This window comes from Vombatus ursinus, unplaced genomic scaffold, assembly GCF_900497805.2.
Source record: "Vombatus ursinus unplaced genomic scaffold, bare-nosed wombat genome assembly UNPS02014959.1, whole genome shotgun sequence".
Taxonomy (NCBI): Eukaryota; Metazoa; Chordata; class Mammalia; order Diprotodontia; family Vombatidae; genus Vombatus; species Vombatus ursinus.
The window spans coordinates 12676192-12686195 of record NW_020954737.1 but is presented as its reverse complement, the minus strand read 5'-3'; positions in this window follow the sequence as shown (position 1 = coordinate 12686195).

The following is a 10004-nucleotide window of genomic DNA, read 5'->3' as shown; positions in this document are numbered from 1 at the left end:
AACTTCCTCATTTTATTAATTGCCTACTTGAAACTAAATGGCAGCTGTAAAGGAAGCAACAATTGTATTATTGGCCTATTGAGTCCGCTTGGAAGGCCCAAGAATTATATGTGTTAGACACATACAGTATGTCCACCCTGAAGTCCTGCTTTCCTGATCAGTGACTGCCCCTTCCTGGCCATTGCTTCAGGAAAAGCACCAGTCTTGTTTCACTCCAGCTATCTCCAGCAAAGTGTTTGCCCTTTCACCACCCAGCAGGGGTGCAGTTTTGTGATAGAAAATTATTAGAAGGCCCTGACTCCTGACCCTGTTGAGCTACATGTCCCTGGTGTCTACCTGCAGTGTCTTCTAAAACATAATCTTTGCATACTGAGCTATTCTCAGCAAGATCAGTACTCTTACTGTGATACCAAGTTTTCAGAAACCAACCTCTTGACCTTTGGGGGATTACATGTCCCTGGTACCCACCTGCATCATCTTCCCAGTTCAGTAAATCCACCTTGTGCTGCATAAAGGAATTTTCTTGGCATGTTTGTCCCTACTCCTCGAGAAAGGCTCAGCTATTCCTAGCCCTGCTAGAAAGCACCATCTTGCAGGTGGCTAGGCCACCTGCAGCCAGAATGGCATATAAGATCTCTGGGGATCATGGCCATCTCCAAAAAGGGGTGTGTGGCTGGGCACCACACATGACTGCACCCCTCCCCTGTGAGTGTGACCATATAACTTTGGCTATTTCTGTCTTTATTGCTTACGTATTTCCTTGAAGCTGCTGGCTGTACCAGAACTCCAGTTCCTAAGTTCCCTATCTCCTCCCCTAACCTCATCTTACTCAAGTAAACAGATTACTGAAGCATTAGTTTAGATTGTGGAATTTTCATGGAGCTTTCATTTCATGGGAATCCTGAAAACATCCAGACTCTTCCTGGAACAATTTTCTTCCCTTCTTTCTCCTCCCCCCCCCCCCCCCGCCCAGTTCTGGAACCATAAACAAAGATCATTTCAGCGCTGCCATTGTTCAAGGATGGGGTTATGTCAATCTACTCCTTGGAGGAAGCATTTGCTATCTGTGACTTTCTAGAACCAGAGTGTCCTGGCCACCACTTCCTATTGTCTGTTGTATCTACCACTAAAATATAAGCTGCATGAAGTCAGGGACTTATCTTGCTTTTTTGTACGTGTATCCCTAGCACTTAGCATAATACGTGGTACTTGGTTAGATAAATAAATGATTGTCATTAATTCGTTCTTAAGCTTTGCTTACAAGTTTATATAACAGAGATTGATTCCCAGGGAATCGGGCCCGTAGGTCCACCCCCAAGCATACTTCTTAGGGTGCAACTTCTATTACATTTAGGTTGTATTCACTATGAACCAGGCTGTGCTGTCTCCTACTCCCACCCAGCTAAGAGATAAGGCAGGCATTTTCCACTCCTTACCTCCACCCCCCCCCCCCCAAGCTCCTACCTTGTTCCACTCCTTTAGACATATTCTGTAAGGCTAACTCAGGAACAGTAAAATCAGAAATTAGGCTGGAAACATATTTATTGGCATAACATGGTCAGTGAGTCCCTGTTCATGAAGAGATAAACTGGTACTTTTTCATAGAGAGAGCTCACATTCTGTAAATTACTAATAGCAAAGTTTGTAACATGCAGTACCAAAGAAGTTGCCCTTCTTGCCAAGACAAATCCCTGCTGGGTGCATGTATTCTTGATCTCATTGCCTCCTCTTTTCACCAGGAGATTGGCCCCAAAATCCTCCTCACTCTATCTCTAATCTTGGATTTCTTCCTATCTACTGGCTCTTTCCCTGACGCCTACAAACACACCCATGTCTCCTTCTCTACCCCATGTTTACAAAAACCTTCATTTCATCTAACTACCCATGCTAGCTAGTTATTATCTTATTTATTGTTGTTGTTGTTCTGTAGTTTCAGTTGTGTCCAACTCTTCATGACTCCATTTGAAGTTTTCTTGGCAAGAATAATGGAGTGGCTTTCCATTTCCTTCTCCAGCTCATTTTGCAGATGAGAAAACTGAAGTGAACAAGGTTAAGTTGATGAGGTATAGGGTTGCTGGGAGCCCTGAAATCTCAGGGTACCAGGCAACATCCACCTGGAATGAATTCACGCACTCAAACCATCTTCTAGTCAAGTGGCAAGGTTTATTGTAACCCAATAGAAGTGGGCAGAGTTCCTAGTGAACTGGCAATTTATTGGGGGGATGGGGAGGGGTGAGGTTGACCAGTTCTGGGTGGCATTAGGGAGTGGTAAGTAGACTGGGGTAGGCCTGCTGCTACAGTGAAAGGAATGTCAAGTAAGCTAGTTAGGTGATCTAGGTGAGCTGGGGTGGGCCAGGTACTTTGGGCAGAGGTGCCAGCGTTCTGGGCTGCTGAAATGGATGGGAAAATTCAGGGACTAGGTTGCCTTCAAAGACATGGTCTTTTCCTTTTAGGGGTCCAGGTCCCATCACCCATCAAAGTGACTTATCTAGGGTCACACAGCTAGTAAGTGTCTGAGGCTGGATTTGAATTTAGGAAGTGGAGTCTTCCTGACTTCATACCGAGTGCTCTATCCACTGCCCCTATCATCTTAGAGCTCTCTTCTTCTCAGTTAAACTCCTTGAGAAAGTTATCTACACTAGATGTTTCTGCTTTCTCTCCTTCCACTTCTAAATACTCCGAAATCTTGCTTTTGACCTCATCATTCAACCAAAACTGCTCTCTCCAAAGCTACTAATAAGCTATCAATTATCAAATCTAATGGCCTTTTCTCAATCTTCATCCTTCTTGACTTCTCAGCAGCTTTTGACACTTTCAATTACCCTCTACAGTCTGGATTTTCATGACATTGCTCTCTCCCGGTTCTCCTCTTACCTGTCTGATGGCTCCTTCTGGTCTCTTTATCTATGTCTCAGGATCTGTCCTGGGCCCTCTTCATTGTTCCTTGATGTTATCTACCTTGGAGATCTTCTGTGCTCCCATTCAACTATAATCTCTGTGCAGATTATTCTCCCTCAGTTGACAAGCATTTATTAAGTACCTACGGTGTGGCAGGCACTGTACTAGGCACTCCAGGGATATACAGGAAGATTAAAAAACTCTTCAGGCTTTCAAGGAGCTCACAGTCTAATTGATGAGGTCTAGAGATTAGGGGTCCTGGAATCCCAAAATCATGACACGCGGGTCCTCCCCGAAAGAATTTGACCCAAGCCTTCTTTCAGCCAAAAACAAGGTTTATTGAAGGTTCTTATTAACTAGACTCTTAAGGATTCTAAGCATTTGTGGGCTATTGGCTAGATTGTGAAAATCTGCGCAGTGGGCAGTGGCTAGATTATAAGCATCTTAATGGAGACAAGATGGACCTTATATACAGAAAGTCTGTGGGAGAGATCTAGGGCTCTAGGAGTGGCCAAGTAGTTTGGGGTGAAGGGAGGAGGGGCCTAAGGAGATCTGATTGGGAGTGATCAGTCAACTGGGGTGAACAGAACTCCTGGAACCTGGACAATGGAGCCTAGCTAGGATTAAGTGTGGGAAATGTCCAGGGGCCATAAGGGGGTAGATTGGGTATAGCCACAAGGAAAGGCCAGTTGATGGGATTATAGCCTCAGGTGAATGCCAGAGATTTGGCCACGTGGGAAAGTCCAGAGTTTTTCCTTTTTGGGGTCTAGATCTTATCCTCATCATAATGAGATAGACAACATCAAACAACTATGTATAAACAAGCTACATACAGGATAAATTACATCTAATGTTTATTAGCTATGTGTATTATATTCCTCTGTTTAAAAGAAAAGGACTAGCATTAAGGGGGACTAGGAAGGACTTCTTATAGAAGAGACAGACAGGAGGAAGAGAATTCCAGCCATGAGGTTTGGCCAAGTGAACTTACACAGATTTGAGTAAGTTGACTATCTTGTGTGAGGGATAGCAAGAGCCAGGGTCATTGGACTGTAGAGTACTTGAGAGTGATTATAAGAAGATATACTTTCTGACCTGGTTCCAGCAGGATGGCTCCTGAAAAGAAAGGTGGAGAGAAAAAGAAGGGACGTTCTGCCATCCATGAGGTGGTGACCAGAGAGTATACCATTCACATTCACAAGAGCTCCTCGGGCTCTAAAGGAAATCCGCAAACTTGGCATGAAAGAAATGGGAACTCCAGATGTACGCATTGACACCAGACTCAGACAAAGCTGTTTGGGCCAAAGGAATAAGCCGAGTGCGTTTGTCTAGGAAATGCAATGAGGATGAAGATTCACCAAAGAAGATGTATATGTTGGTTACTTACGTACCTGTCATCACTTTCAAAAGTTTACAGAGAGTCAATATGGATGAAAACTAAATTGAACTTCATTTAAATTAAGTTATAAAATCTCATCTGGTAAAAAAAAATATATATATAAGAAGATATAAGGTATAAGTAGGAGGGGGCCAGATAGGAAAGGCTTGGAATGCCAAACAAAAGGTTTTAAATTTGATCCTGGGGGTGATAGGAAGTCTCAGGAATTCATTGAATGGGTGTGACTGTGAGAGAGACAGAGACTGAAAGAAACTGAGAGATTTTGCTCCAATGCCCCCACATAAGTACCTCTCCTTGCCTGCCCTCCCCTGCCTCCCAGAGTTCCAGCTCCTTTTTATGTGTTGTCTTTCCATATTTAAAGTACATATTTCCATATTTAAAGTACATATTTAAAGGAACTATATATTTTTTTCTTATAGTTATATCCCAGAGCTCAGTACAGCACCTTGCAAATAGTAAGTACTTATCAAATGCTTATTACTTTGTTGCCTTGAGAATGGACAGGAGTGAGGAGAGATATGATGACGGGGTGCCAGTCTGATAGTCCAGGTGTGAGGTGATGAGGGTCTATACCTTGCTGGTTTCAGTGTCTGAGAAGAGAAGGGGGAGTATGTGAGAGATGCTGCTAAGGTAGAATTGACAGGACTTGGCAACAGATTGGATATGGGGGAGAGAGAGAGAGTGATGTGTCAAGGATGACTTTGAAGTCGTGAACCTAGGTGGCTAAGAGGATAATGGTAGCCTCAACAGTAATAGAGAAGTTAGGAAGAAGGGGATGGCTGTAGATAAACGAGTGTGGTCTTAGCTGTGCCCAGTTTAAGACTTATAGGAGATATTCAGTTTAAGATATCCAATAGGAGTTAGAGATTTGATACTGAAGTTCAGGAGAGAGGTTAGGCTAGATAAGTAAATCTGAGAATCATCAGTATTTGAGATAAAAATTGAATCCAAGCTAGCTGATAAGATCACCACTTGAGATAGTATGGAGGGAAAGAAAAAAAAGCTCAGGACAGAGCCTTGTGGGACACCCAAGGTTAGCAAGAATGATCTGGAGGAAGACCCTGGAAAGGAGACTAGAAAGTGGTCAGACAGGTAGGAGAACCAGGAGAGAGTAGAATCCCAAAAACCTAGAGAGAAGAGAATAACAAGGAGAAGAATAAAGGCTGTAGGAGAGGTTAACAAAGATGAGAATGGCTGGGGGTGGGGGCACTTCAGGTGGTGAGAAAACCATTAGATTTGCCAATTAGGATATCTTAACTTTGGAGAGAGCAATTTCTGTTGAATAAAAAGGTCAGGAGTCAGACCGAAGAGGGGAGAAGAAGTTGAAGTACCATTTATAGACAGTCTTCTCTAGGAGTTTAGAAACCAAAAGGAGGAGGGATATGGGATGATAGCTAGCGGAGATGATCAAGAGAGGGTTTTTTGAAGGTGGAGGAGATATGGGCATGTTTGTGGGTAGCAGGGAAACAGCCAGTTGAAAAGACTGAAGATAGAATAGTGATGAGAGAGGGCACAATCTGTTGGAGAAAATGGGATGGATTGAGATAACTTGGGCATGTAGAAGTTTTTGTCTTGGTATGGAAAAGGGGTATGTGAGGGCGGGGTGAAGGAGGAGGGGAAGGAGGAAAGAGTCATCTGAGTAATGTGAGTTGAGAAAGAGAGGATAAGAGGGAATTCTCAGCTAATGGTTTTAATTTTTTTTAGTGAAATATAAGGCAAGGTTTTTAGCTGAGAAGATGGAGGGAAGGGGAGCTGTAAGAGTGATGAAAAGGTTTGGAAGAGCCACTGTGGTGAATAGGACAGTGAAGAGATTTTGTTTAGTTCTTTTCAGTTGTGTCTGACTTCTTTGTGACCTCAGTCAGGGTTTTCTTTTCTTTTTTGGGGGGGTTTCTTGGTAAAGATATTGGAGTGGTTTGCCCTTTCCTTCTCCAGCTCATTTTACAGATGAGAAAACTGAGGCAAACAGGTTTAAGTACCTTGCCCAAGGTCACACAGCTAGTAAGTATCTGAGGCCAGATTTGAACTCAGGAAAATGAATCTTCCTCACTCAAGGCCCAGCACTCTATCCACTGTACCACCTAGCTGACCAAGACATGCTGGACATAGACCTAATGAGGAACCTTGTATGGGACTCAGGATAGAGGCTTCTTGGAGGCTGGCCAATTATCATGGCCAAAGTGTCGACACTTCCTGTCTCAGTGAGATCATAAGAGGGGTGAGACAAAAAGGGAAATGAGTGAGCACAATTTCTCTTCTCTGTTGTGTCCTTCATGAGACTCCAAACACCTGGTGTCAGGGTTGCTCAAAGCATATCTCACAGTGCTGGAAACTGAGGCCCAGATGGTAACTATACAGACTAGGGATGCTACTTCAGTAGTCACTGGACTAGCCTGGACTGCAAGGCGGTTGATTTTCAATTGATCCAGTATCAACTTCAATAAATGCCTCTAGCCTTTGCTTCCCTGTCTTGTGATGGTAAATTAGGGCTTCTCACTGCAGCAACTGGAATGAGGACTTGCGTTTTATGAGTTTAGAAATGAGCTCAGTTTCCCCTACCCATTCCAATCCCTCCATTTAGCAGCAAACGACCCTATGTCCATACTAGAGAGGCGAAAAGGAAAACCCATGCCTAAGACTTACTTGTCCACAGGAGATTTCTCAAAGGATGTTCCAGGCTAGGGATAAGAGTAGGGTTCTTTAGACCTCCAGATCTGCCTCTAGACTGATAATGTGGCAGATCCCTGGATAATACTGGTGAGGCAAACCTAACAAGGGTTTATCAGCATTCCTTTTTTTTTTTTTTTTTTTGGTTTGGCACAGGAAAAGTCCACTGAATGGACTCTTTTCTCTAATGTGAGTTAGGAGATCCTTCCTTATGGGAAGGGTAGTGATTGGAATTTGCTACTACTACTTCTACATCTATGTTTTGAGATTTTGAGTACAGTAATTTGTGGAAGGGGATGAGAGCAAGGGAATGGAAAGTTACCCAATTTACTAAAGGTTAGCTATTAAGGGTGGAATATAAAGTCTTATCTATGATGTCAGGTACTATGAAGCCATCTGGGCCCAGAGTCTATGAAATTATTATTGGAAAAAGAGGAAACCATCTTGGCTAGTTTTAGGAGTGAAAGCAAAAATAAAATAGAATAGAATAAAAGAACAGTTACTGGATACATGGCAATTATTTGTCAGGCACCAAGAGAATACAGCTGGGATTATTCTCTTAAGAGAGAAATGAAAAGCCTCAGAGAGCTATTGGTTAAGTTTATTTAAAAAAATTTTTTTTGTAACTCTACATGTGAAATTCTAAATTGATTCCATAAGGAGGGTGGGAATTTATTTCCAATTCAAAAAGATCCTCATGAAGAGATAATAAGCTTACTTATTTTTTAAATTAAATTTTATTTTATTTTTCCAATTAACGAGATTTTATTTTCTCTCTCTCATCTGCCTACTGAAAAAAAAACAAGCAAGCAAACAAAAATAAGAAAACCCTTAAAACAAATAGACATGGTAAAGCAAAATAAATTCTCATGTTAACCAAGTCCAAAAATGTGTCTAATGCTACATCTTGAATCCTTCACTTCTTTTGCAGGAGGTGAGTGGCATAGATCATCATCAGTTCCCTAGGATCATCATGGTTGATTATTACCTTGATCAGAGTTCCTAAGTCTTTCAAAGTTATTTTTCTTTACACTATTGTGTAAATTCTTGTGTTCTGTTCACTTCACTCTACATCAGTTTACATAATAGACCTTACCATGAACATAGCTGATGTATGTATGCTTATAAATTATTCCATAGCAAGAAATATTAGTTCATTTATGTTCTTCAGAGTGAAGAAGGATAACACTTTCCATTACAAAATTCTAAGAAGCAAACCAAATCCTAACAAACATAATAAAAAAAGGGGATCATAGAAACTGAAGGAAGCAGACATTTTGGAAAGCTTTGCAGAAGGTAAAATGTTGTTAGCCCTGCCTCAACCCATATCTTTTGTCCTTTTCAGCTCCTTGTCATTCACACCTGAGCACTAATCACTTGGTTCTGTCAGGCTAACATAGTAGTTATGGAAAAATGTTTACTTGGCATTCAAAATTAGGAATCACATTAAATGAGGTCTATATGTCAGATGCTTTTGTGAAGCAGCCAGGCTTTACTACTTGACTTCAAATCTAACCCCTTACCCTTAATAACTAGGTGACCATGGGAAAGTTGTTGCTGTTGTTTGTCCTTCTTTCTCAAAGAGGACCATGACTCCAGGGAGGTGATGCCATGACTTTCAAATCATGGCATCAACTTGCAGTTGGACTGAAGTAAGGCAGAGCTGTGCAAAGTCATCAGCCTTACTTTCTCCTCTGGAGCCATCTGGGTCCAGTGGCAAGATATAGGTCAGGACCACTGGAAATGGCCCTGGATGCAGTGGGAGACCTTGGCCTTTTTAAGCTAAGGTCTTTCCCAGATATCAGTTTGAGGAAATGCCCATTCAGTGATTAAGGATAGGTAAGAAATGAGACCAAAAGAAAAAAAAATAGGTGACCATGGGAAAGTTACTTAACCTCTCTAAGCCTTAGGTAACTCTCTCAATATCATAAGCTATAAAACCAGACATTAAGAAACCATAGAGGTCGTTAATATATTTGACAAGTCAGAAAAACCACAGGATAGAGTTGTAAACAGAAAAAATCCTTGAGGAATAAATAAGTTAATATGACCCTTTGGGAGTAAAGAATTTACATTTTAACAGGAAGCTCCTCAAATCTTGTTACAAAGGAATAACATTAATGGTAGAATGAAAGACCCTGAGGAAGGCCAACGGGGAAGATTTTCAGAAACAAGAACATCTTTCCTGATAGTGCTCCAAATTACACCATAAGGTAAGTTTTCTTCTCTAAATGCAAAATGCCAGTTATATCACAAGGCAAGGTGATTCTAAAATCTCTATAATTTCTTTTTTTAAAGTTGAATTGGTAATTTTTGTTTTCAGGTCATCTTAATTTCCCAGTATATCCCTCCCTCTACCGTACTCAGAGAGCCATCCCTTTTTTAACAAAGAATAAAAAAGGAAAAAAAAAAGATAAGCAAATCTAACCCACATATCAGTTAAGTCCTACAGTGTATGTGATGTTCCATTTCCATAGTCTCTACAAAGAAGGGAGGACAGTATATTCATATTTCTCTTCTTTGGGGCCAAGTTTAACACACCTTTCAAATTTCAAAGCAAATTTCTGAAACCATATTATTCCTTTCCATCTATAAAGCATTTTGAGTATTGTATAAAAATAAGCTTAAATTTCAAGCAAACTTTGAAATAAAAAAAAAAGCAGATCAGCTATTTCTCAGTGCATAAAGTACTATTATCGTCTGCAAAAGAGGTTATTACTTTTCAAAGGATGGTAATAACTAACCCAGAACCCCAAAGCTCAAGGAAATAGCAGGATGTGGCAAGAGCAGTTTACCTTAGTCTAACACCTATCTATAGAATTTCCCAGACTTCTCAATATTTCTCCATCTTCCTTTGTTTCTGTCATTGTTGGAGTCCTAAAAACATTCACTACCAGGATGAATTAATGATTTCATCAGCTAACATATGCAGACCAGGTAGGATAGAAAAGTGTTCAAGAGCTGTTGCTAAGGATGCATTTGTCACTGTTTTGTTTTGTTTTTTTCTTTTTTGGAGGCAATCAGGTTTAAGTGATTTGCCCAG